We start from the raw sequence: 8,967 nt of genomic DNA on the forward strand, positions 1-8,967 counted from the left end.
CAAAGTACCAGTGATTTAAAAAAAAAAACAAAAAAGCCACAAGAAGGAGACCCATTCTGTTGCTGAAGGTAAAAAGGACCAGTAAGCTTAGACACTTTTTTGTGCGCTATACTCTGGACATCAGGGCTTCCATTTTGAACAATACCATGGGCGACAGCTGAAAATGGGACAAGGTCGACATCAGGTCCCACCTCACCCCGCACCCTCCCCTAACTTGTGTTAAAATTCAACTGAACCTCAAAAGAAGACAAACATATGGTTTGGATGGCAATGATCTCTTGCACATTACCAGAAAACAACAAAAAGGGAATTAAACAACACACAAATCCAATAAACAAAACCAATCAAACAGACATGTGCATGTTTCCTTCATACATGAACTTCGTCCCTTCAAAACTAGCATATTAGAACGAGGCCGTGCCCCAAGCCTTGAGAGATAGTTCGATGTTTGCACCTACTGACCCACTGTTTGGACACTCCAGAGAGATAAGTTCAAGGACCATGTCCTGCCCCATCCATCTAACTAACTGCTCCACCAACCCCCCGGGAAAAAGGAACGGGGGTTAAACGCAAGAGTGCTTGTATTAGGCCACGAGTTCATAACAGCTCTGTTACTGTAAAAGTCTATTCAAAGCATCTGTATGCACTACTCACTGTTATTTCTAGAAAGAAAGGTTTCATTATATGACCAGGGAACTGCTAGGACTGCACTAGCTGAGACAATACCTAAAAACAGATTAATATATAAGGCAGGAAATTAAAGTTTTGCTAATATAACGATATTCATGAGCGAAGCCCTCGCTCTCGCTGGTTTTAATAAGAAAGCGGTTGAGTGATTTCACCCCATGGCCATCAATCAATCAATCTACACACTTATCTCTATATTCAAATGAACAGCGCACACTTCTTTAATAATATCCTACTGAAATTAAACTATCCATCAACATCTGCGGCAGAGGCAGAAACGGTGAAACGGGTACGGGTTCAATGAAATTCGCTCTTGATTTAATCTCATTAAGATCTTTCCCGTTCAATACAGTAAGCAGAGTTTGAATTGCGCCCAAACAGCGTTTCCCCATCAAGAGAAACCTTTCTGCTGACGGTGGTACAATAAACAGTTTTTTTTGGATGGCTTTCAGGGCATGAAGTCCTTCCAAAACATCTTGACATCAGTTTTCTATTGTCAAACTCCTCGTAATGACTGTGTGGAAAAGTACCTACAGCACACAAGGAAAAACCCAAGTTTGACACTAAACTAATAATGTGTGCAAATGTGATCGAATCAGATGTGGAAAAAGTCAACAAAAACGAGAAACTGACAAAACGGCAAAATTAAATAAGCTATGAAAAATGAGAAACAATGCTAAGACAATTCAGTGACCTAAATATTAGACCATACCATCTCGCCACCAGCTATCTCCCCCACTCATGCTCGGCTCAGTTGAGATTAGCATTATGCTGGAAGCTCTATTTGTTTAGGTGAGATCGAGCCACAGAGCTAATACCGGGCCAATTTGCTCAGCGGGTCACGGATGTGCAGCAGGAGTAGGAAATGAGGCAACTCTGGCCCCCGGAGGTGAACCTTTCCACTCGTACATCACTGAATGTTTTATTCAATAGAGTGGTGAGCATACTCCTTGACAGGTGCTGTCTCCACGGGTGGAGGGAGTCGCAGCCCTCAGAGTGAGGGACTCTGCTGGGGTAATGAGGCTGCCAGGCCCCGAGGAAGACCACATGCTGGAGCCGAGCTAAGAGCCAGAGCCCTAAGCCTCCAGAGTGATGACTTGCAGAGTGGAACGTCCACCATGGAGCACGGGGCCAATCGCATTAGTCAGAGCAGCGGAGAAATGACGGGGGGCCTCGTGAGACTCAAATTGTGATGTATTGGGGGAGAGAAAAAAAACTCGCTTTTCTGACAGACAATCAATATGCAGTCTAGATATAATGTTTTTTAATCAGCAACTTATTTTGCAATGTTAAACTACTTGAACTGATTTTAAGAAAGAAAAAAAATGCCTCATTTCAGGCTGCTTTGGATCCCTATATTGATTGTCCAAGGAATATACAGTAAACATATCTCAAGCATAAAAAGCAGCACGGCTCCAGCTCTTAAAAAAATAAAGGTTGCAAAAATGTGTTTTTTCTTTTCATTTAACAGTTTGCGTTCTCCAAGGAACCATCTTTCCCAGTGCAAAGATTTTAATCATCAATCAAGAACCTTATTTTAACTAAAAGGAAACTTTCGTGCAAAGGAAAGATTTGCTGAATGCTTAAGGTCCTTAAATGGAAACACTGATACTGATAAAGAACTCTTTTTTTTTTTTTTTTAGTTTAGGACATTCAGGGTGGGCCAAGCTCATGATTAGGAGGGCCAAACCCACCCAGGGGCCCGCCTGTGGAGCCGGTTCTGGGGGAAAAAAACTTTTTGCTAACTACTGTTGTTAATCTCAGAAAGACTGCAAATAGAGGGTTAAAGTCCCAGGTAATAAAAACACAACATCTGTTTAGACTAACCGATCTGCCTTCACGGCCAAATAAAACCCAGGCTGTAGTTTAGCCAGTATCCGAGCGTTCACTGATTAGATTTCATAGAGATAGGATACACAAAACGCCAGTTCTTGGAAACTGCAAACGATGCATGGAGAAGGAACAGCTGACACCCGAGTGCTAGGATAATAGCTTTACACGAAAAGCCTGTTGACGACCAAACCCGCAATCCAAATGGGCCCTAAACATACAAAGCATTTAATCAATCAAACCTTTCACATCTTGCCATGTGCCCCTCCTGAAACTATTTAGTCAAGTTTGTTTCCCAAAACATCTTATTTTCAGAGTTCCTGAGGCCACCTGAGGTTAAGTGCCTTGCACCAAGGGCACAACTGTGATAACTTGAACCTAACCCTTCACTTCCCAGCCCAGAACTTTAACCACTAAAGCTACCGCACAGCTATTTAAATTCAGTAGTTAGAGATTAAGTCATAAAGGAAATCATTGACACACTCTGTGCTGAAACTAAGACGAGGAGGAGGTGGTGGAAAAGACTTTTCACACCTTTTATTCAGATCCTCTCGCCTACCATCGTGTTGTAACCAGATTTTATGCTTTGAGCGCATTCATCCTGTCAGCGTACTCTTTAAAACACCCATAGTGCACATCAAAGCACGTCCTGGGGCCATTCAGTGCCCGACACCTCCATTTTACGGCACTTCCTTTATTTATTACAGGTAAAACCTTGAAACAAAGGTTATATGTTCTGTCAGGGACCCAAAAAGACGCCACCAGATATCACTTCACACGATTATATGACGACAAGAGCGTTATTCAAAAGAAGCTGCTGAAAATCACCATCCAGTGTTACTTGCAGTCAAAGTTGCCATCACACATTTTGCATTATTGAGATTTCAGTTGCACCATTAACTGCACGTCTTTCATAATTTAACGCTCAAATGGAGGTTAATATGTATTGTACATTGTCGTGTTTTTTTTTCCCAACAAAAAATGATTAGGCTATTGTAACCATAGAGTCACTAAAGTTATTGTTATCATGATAAAACTGTGGTAACTTGGTATGAATCACAGCTGTTTAAAAAAAATGTAATTATTTAACAATAATTTTTAAAAGATACATTTTTGTAAGGGCACTACATTAATCTACTGTAGCCTACTCCGACTTGATTGAAGTGTAGCCTACGTCTCGACGACCGTTAAAATTGTGACAGCTGCATACTTAAAACCAGTAAAAGCCTAATTATGTGACAAACAAAAGGTCTTTACATGAATATTGTCTTTGAAAGGTCAATTAAGGCTGAAATGATGAATAGGGGAGAGTATATTTACCATAAATCGCTCTGTGGTGCTGACTAGATTTCCATGCAGGGTTGTGATGACAGGACTGTGGGAACGTGAAGCGGCCGAAAGAGCAGAAGAGGGGAAATGAAGGGGGGTAAATCAATAATATCTCATTCTGTTCTTAGATGAAGTGGGGAAAAAAAATAGTATAATCCCTGGTATATTCAGTGACTTGTTATGAGTTCCTTTTATTAGCGTTTTTCACGCGCGTAAAAAAGAAAAAGTCATCCAAAAACAGCTTCTTCCGCAGGATCGTTGGGCAGTTTTTGCTTGCCTTTCGGTTAATTTATTACTGAATCCGGTGTGTTTTTGTTAAATAGGCGACAGCGGATCAAGTGAGGAGTGTTCCCAAAAAAAATGCCGTTTGTCAACTGCGCTCCGTTAACTGCGTTTTGAACTCGCAAATGATTCCGTCGGTCAGGATTTTTCTTTACCCGTTTACTTTCTAGAATAATCTCCGAGTAAGGCTTAGCAAGGAACTGCAAACTCCAGTAAAACCGACAGCTTTTCTGCTGACACGAATCCGATAAATAAATAAGTGCTTTGCCAATTAAATAAACTGCGATTCGCAAACGTCCTTAAATCCAAACAGCGAACAGACTTTGGCGTATACAATCAAGAGGAATATTTCATCCACGGAATATACTAGAAAGCCCTCGTTGTGTTTAAGGCGATATTCCTTGAACAGAAGAGCAGGTGCGGAAATTTAATATACGCCGTTTAATCCTGGGGAAGAGAAATCACCGTTCACTTCCAGCGGTTTTCTTCATCCCCTTGCTCGGAAACCTTCCGTCACGATTTCAACTCCGATGTCCGTTTAATTATTCCTCTGAAGGAGTCCAAAGGTTGCAGCTCTTGTTCGTATTAATATCAAGCAAGAATTAACCAACTTAAAGCAATAATTTGTCTATATTCCGCGTCTCTGTGACTCGCTCATAGGCACTGCGCCTCACCCCCTGCGCCGGGCTGCCAAGACTGACAATAACCCGGAACGGTGCAGACTCTCACGGATCCACCGACCGCCCACCAGCCAATCAGCGCTAAGGGGGAATTTAAATATTCCCACGGGTCGGCCAATCATGGGTAATTGAGGGCTGTTACCACGGTGACGCTGTCAGCGTCCAAACGTCATGCTAGAAAGCACGTTTGTTATTTGTGAAATTATAAACGCACAGGGACTGGACAGTGATCTTGTGACACTAGGGACGGCCTTAATAACGGTTACAGGCACACGCAGCAACCAATAACAAAAAAGTTTAACTATTTATTGAAATACACAGCAGGGTCAAAATTCTTGTATCTTATACCAGCCTACTTTGACCCCATAAAGGCTGTATTCTGTAGTAACCTATATGTGGTCGGCAAATAGGCTGTGTGGCATAGATCCTGCCTACTCGTTAATATTGCGAAGCATATCCTTACTAATTAGACTATTAAAAAAAAAAAAATCAAAGTACTAGAATATGACTTTTATGCGGTTTTACTTGCTGTACCTCTGTTACTTGCAGACAGCCTTTTCTCGTTTTAAAATGCTGCTTTTCAGCCAGTGGGAAATTATCCAGTGTAATATGACATTTGACACATTTGTTTTGTCTCGCGCATACATAATTCATTAGCTTTATGCGCGCTCATGCAGCCAGACTGCTCGCGTTCAATCTTTATTGCAAATTGCGTCCACTCTAATCAAACTTGAGCAAACACGTGCAGAATGTTAGTCGAGTCATCTGCTTATGGAATCAACAGATAAAAAGCTCTCCCACACGCATGTCATGGCTGTGGCTCAATTGATTACCGATGGATTGTTCTCATAGAGATTGCATGGTTACCAGGTATAGGAGAGAGTGGAAATGACAGACAGTTGACGGAAGCCATTGACTTCTTAAATAGTAGAAAAAATACTATGGAAGTCAAGGGCTATACTCTCAGAAAAAAAATTACAAAACTGTCACTGGGCCAGTACCTTTTCAAAAGGTATATATCTTTGTACCCAAAGAGTGTATATTGGTACCGTAAAGGAACAAAAGTGTACCTTTTGAAAAGGTACCACTCCAGTGACAGCTTACCATCTGGTTACATTCTTCAAAATATCTTTTTTTGTGTGTGTGTTCAACAGAAGAAAGAAACTCATACAGGTTTGGAACATAAGGGTGATGACAGAATTTTCATTTTTGGGTGAACTATCCCTTTAAGCTTCAGTGAATCTGACTGTCTGACATTGAAAACATCAGAATTATATTGAGAAGGCCAGATCGGATGTTCTTATAGGGAGAAGCTGACGGCCTAAGAAAGAATTCTGACAGCAGACTGCAGCTCTGACTAATGCCTTTCCATGCCTTTCACATCTGAAATCAGCCCAGCAGACGTCCCTGTTGGGTCAGTGAGAAACTATTTTAGTTTTTAATCGGTATATTAATATGGAAAAAGAAGAGTTTTTCCAATGAAAATTCACTCACGGAAAAAAAATTATCTATAGACTCCGCAAAAAAATTGCTGTTTTGTCTCAACACTCAAAGCTCATTGTTTTAGACTAATCATTTCAAGAATTAAAGTAGCTACATTTGTGCTTGTCACAAAGGTAAGTTCACAAATGGGGCAAGTTGTGACGTTTCATACAATGTATTTAATACAATGTATTGATTACAATTATTGTTTATCAAAACAATGGTTTGATATTTTTGTACTGTAACGTTTTGTGTTTTAATTGTTTTGCTGTTTTGGTTTTAAAAAGCCGTAATGACAGATTCCACTGAGAAAACATGCCCCGCTTAAGGTCAACATGTGTTCAGTCTTTTTTTACATTGCAAAGCTATGGAGAGTAGTGAAGTGTGACAACTGGCACTGGTCTCATGTTATTTGTCATTATGGGCAAAATCAGTGCATGTGGGTGAAATAGACTTACATTTTTCTGCTCTCTGATGGATGAGATTTTACTATAGGAAGATTGTGTCAGTAAATAGCATTTATATGACTCGCCAGCTTGCACAATGGCAAAATGTCCCATCTGTGCTTTGGATAAACTGCTCATTCTAACAAAACTGTCACTTGACATTTCTGCTGCATTGAGGAATTGAATCTGAACGGAGACAACCCTCCTTTAGCCTCTTCCTTGATCTTTTCTCTCCTCATCTTGTCCTCAGCCTTATGTTTCGGTTTGTTCCTTTGGTGAAGTAAGGCAGTTTAACTGAGCAAGGTTCGAGTCTTCACAAACTGCGAGGAAACAGAAAGAAATCGATGGAAACAGAGGCATGGGAAAAAGAGATAACATTGATTTATCTGCCATCGATAGGGCTGGATCACTGAATTCCACTGCCAGGTGAAACGTGTGCTGTCTGCCAACAGGATCCGAAAAGGTGTCAGGTGGTCAGAGGACACAGAAAGAGAATGAGGGAGAGAGAAAGAGAGAGAGAGATTGAGAGCGAGAAGGCAATGTGATGATGGAGAGCATGGACGAGGGCAAGGGCAAATAGATATCAAGCTGAAAAAAAGAGCTGCTGATGTGATCTGATGAGATTGAGAAATAGGGAGTCGGGTTTAGGGTCATAGGTATCACACACACACACACACACACTGCAGGTGGCTGATGCTGCTGTGTGGCCTCAGGCTCAGCAGTAAAGGTCAAAGAGAGATGTATGTTTTCCATGGAAGTCAGAAGCACAAGTGCACTTAATTGTGATGTTTGTGAGAAGATTTAAAAGGTGGAAAATGTAACGTCTAGAAATGATATTGATGGAGTAAACAGGTTGTTGTCAATAGAATCTACCCATTTAAAAAGAATCCAAACTATTAATTTCAGTCCATGTCAGTGGTACTCTCATCTTTACAGACATGCCTTCTTCCAGGGTTGTGCACCATTTAGAATTGAATTGATAATACTATTTACAGTTTTTTTTATTCGCTTTGGTACTATTTTCAAAAGCAAGGTGTACATTTTCAAAATTCATAGTGCTAATATCACAACAGATCATCAAAAGGGCACTTTTTTCAAACATTTCAGCATATTTTCAATTGTGTGAATACAATACACAAAACCACAAAGTATCCTTTTCACCACACAATATAAGTGTTTCATCTTTATAAATGTTTCATTCACAGTAACTGCCTTTCATAAAGCTCTTACTATCAAACTTTTGATTCGCATCTTTTCTTGTTCAGTTTAATACATTTGTCTATTATATAATCCAACTGACCTTAATGGTTAATCAATCAATCATTTGGTACACCAATAGATTTCTATAGATATTGAGTATATAGACAGTTTCTAATTTGTTTGCAATTTCCGAAATGAATAACCATATAACATTAATTATTTTTACATTATTCGTGATTTATCTTAGATTATAAGGTGTGTGTGGTAAATTCTACATTATGGGGACAAAATGTCCCCATAAAGATGGCAATATCCTACAGTAATATCCCTTGCAGGGACATTTTTTGGTCAAGCTTATAAATCATACAGAATGAGTTTTTAAAAATTTAAAAAAATGCAGAAATGTTTCTGTGACAGGTAGGTTTAGTGTAAGGGGAGAGAATATAGAGTTTGTACAGTATAAAAATCATAATGTCTATGGAGAGTCTATGGAGTATGTGTGTGTATGGGAGGGGGGATAGGTGGGACAGAAATATTTGCAATTTGTGAATAGAGCAGAATAGAGTATAAGGGAGTGGAAATAGTCAATGACGGTGTAACATCAGACTGATCAGAAATCAGAAGAAGGGAGACAGATGGCATCAAATTTAGCATTTTACATTACAGTATGTATATGCCATGTGATACTGTAAACCGATTACCATGGTAGAGACTGTCACATTACTGTAACTGTAACCCTTATAAAGCTCAACTATACAGTAGATTCAGTCATATACAGTGAGAACATGTATTGGCAGCAAACTCTGATATAGCACAGAACCTCATGACAGTGTCATAACTTTATCACACCAGACAACACACTGAATACTATTACAAACATCATGGGTTCAATGACATAAGTTAGGTAATGTAAGTGTATTTTCTAATGAGGCATATGTAGCCTGTTACTGTAGATAATTCAGCAACGAGGGAGATTTGAAACATGTATCTTGCATTGTTTGCTGTTGGATAAACTGATTGTTTAAAGTACT

At 39.8% G+C, this 8,967-nt stretch overlaps 1 protein-coding gene across 1 annotated transcript in view; it reads right to left on the minus strand.

Annotated features, from left to right (window-relative positions):
* The window catches only part of fam222aa (family with sequence similarity 222 member Aa), a 60,248-nt gene extending 55,416 nt beyond the window's left edge, over positions 1 to 4,832 (minus strand). Inside the window, exon 1 of the mRNA XM_079816204.1 lies at positions 3,838 to 4,832. The gene's annotated coding sequence lies outside the window, so the exon portion shown is untranslated. The remainder of the gene's footprint in view (positions 1 to 3,837) is intronic.
* Between the last annotated feature and the right edge of the window lie 4,135 nt (positions 4,833 to 8,967).

This window comes from Gobio gobio, assembly GCF_949357685.1.
Source record: "Gobio gobio genome assembly, chromosome: 4".
Classification (NCBI taxonomy): Eukaryota; Metazoa; Chordata; class Actinopteri; order Cypriniformes; family Gobionidae; genus Gobio; species Gobio gobio.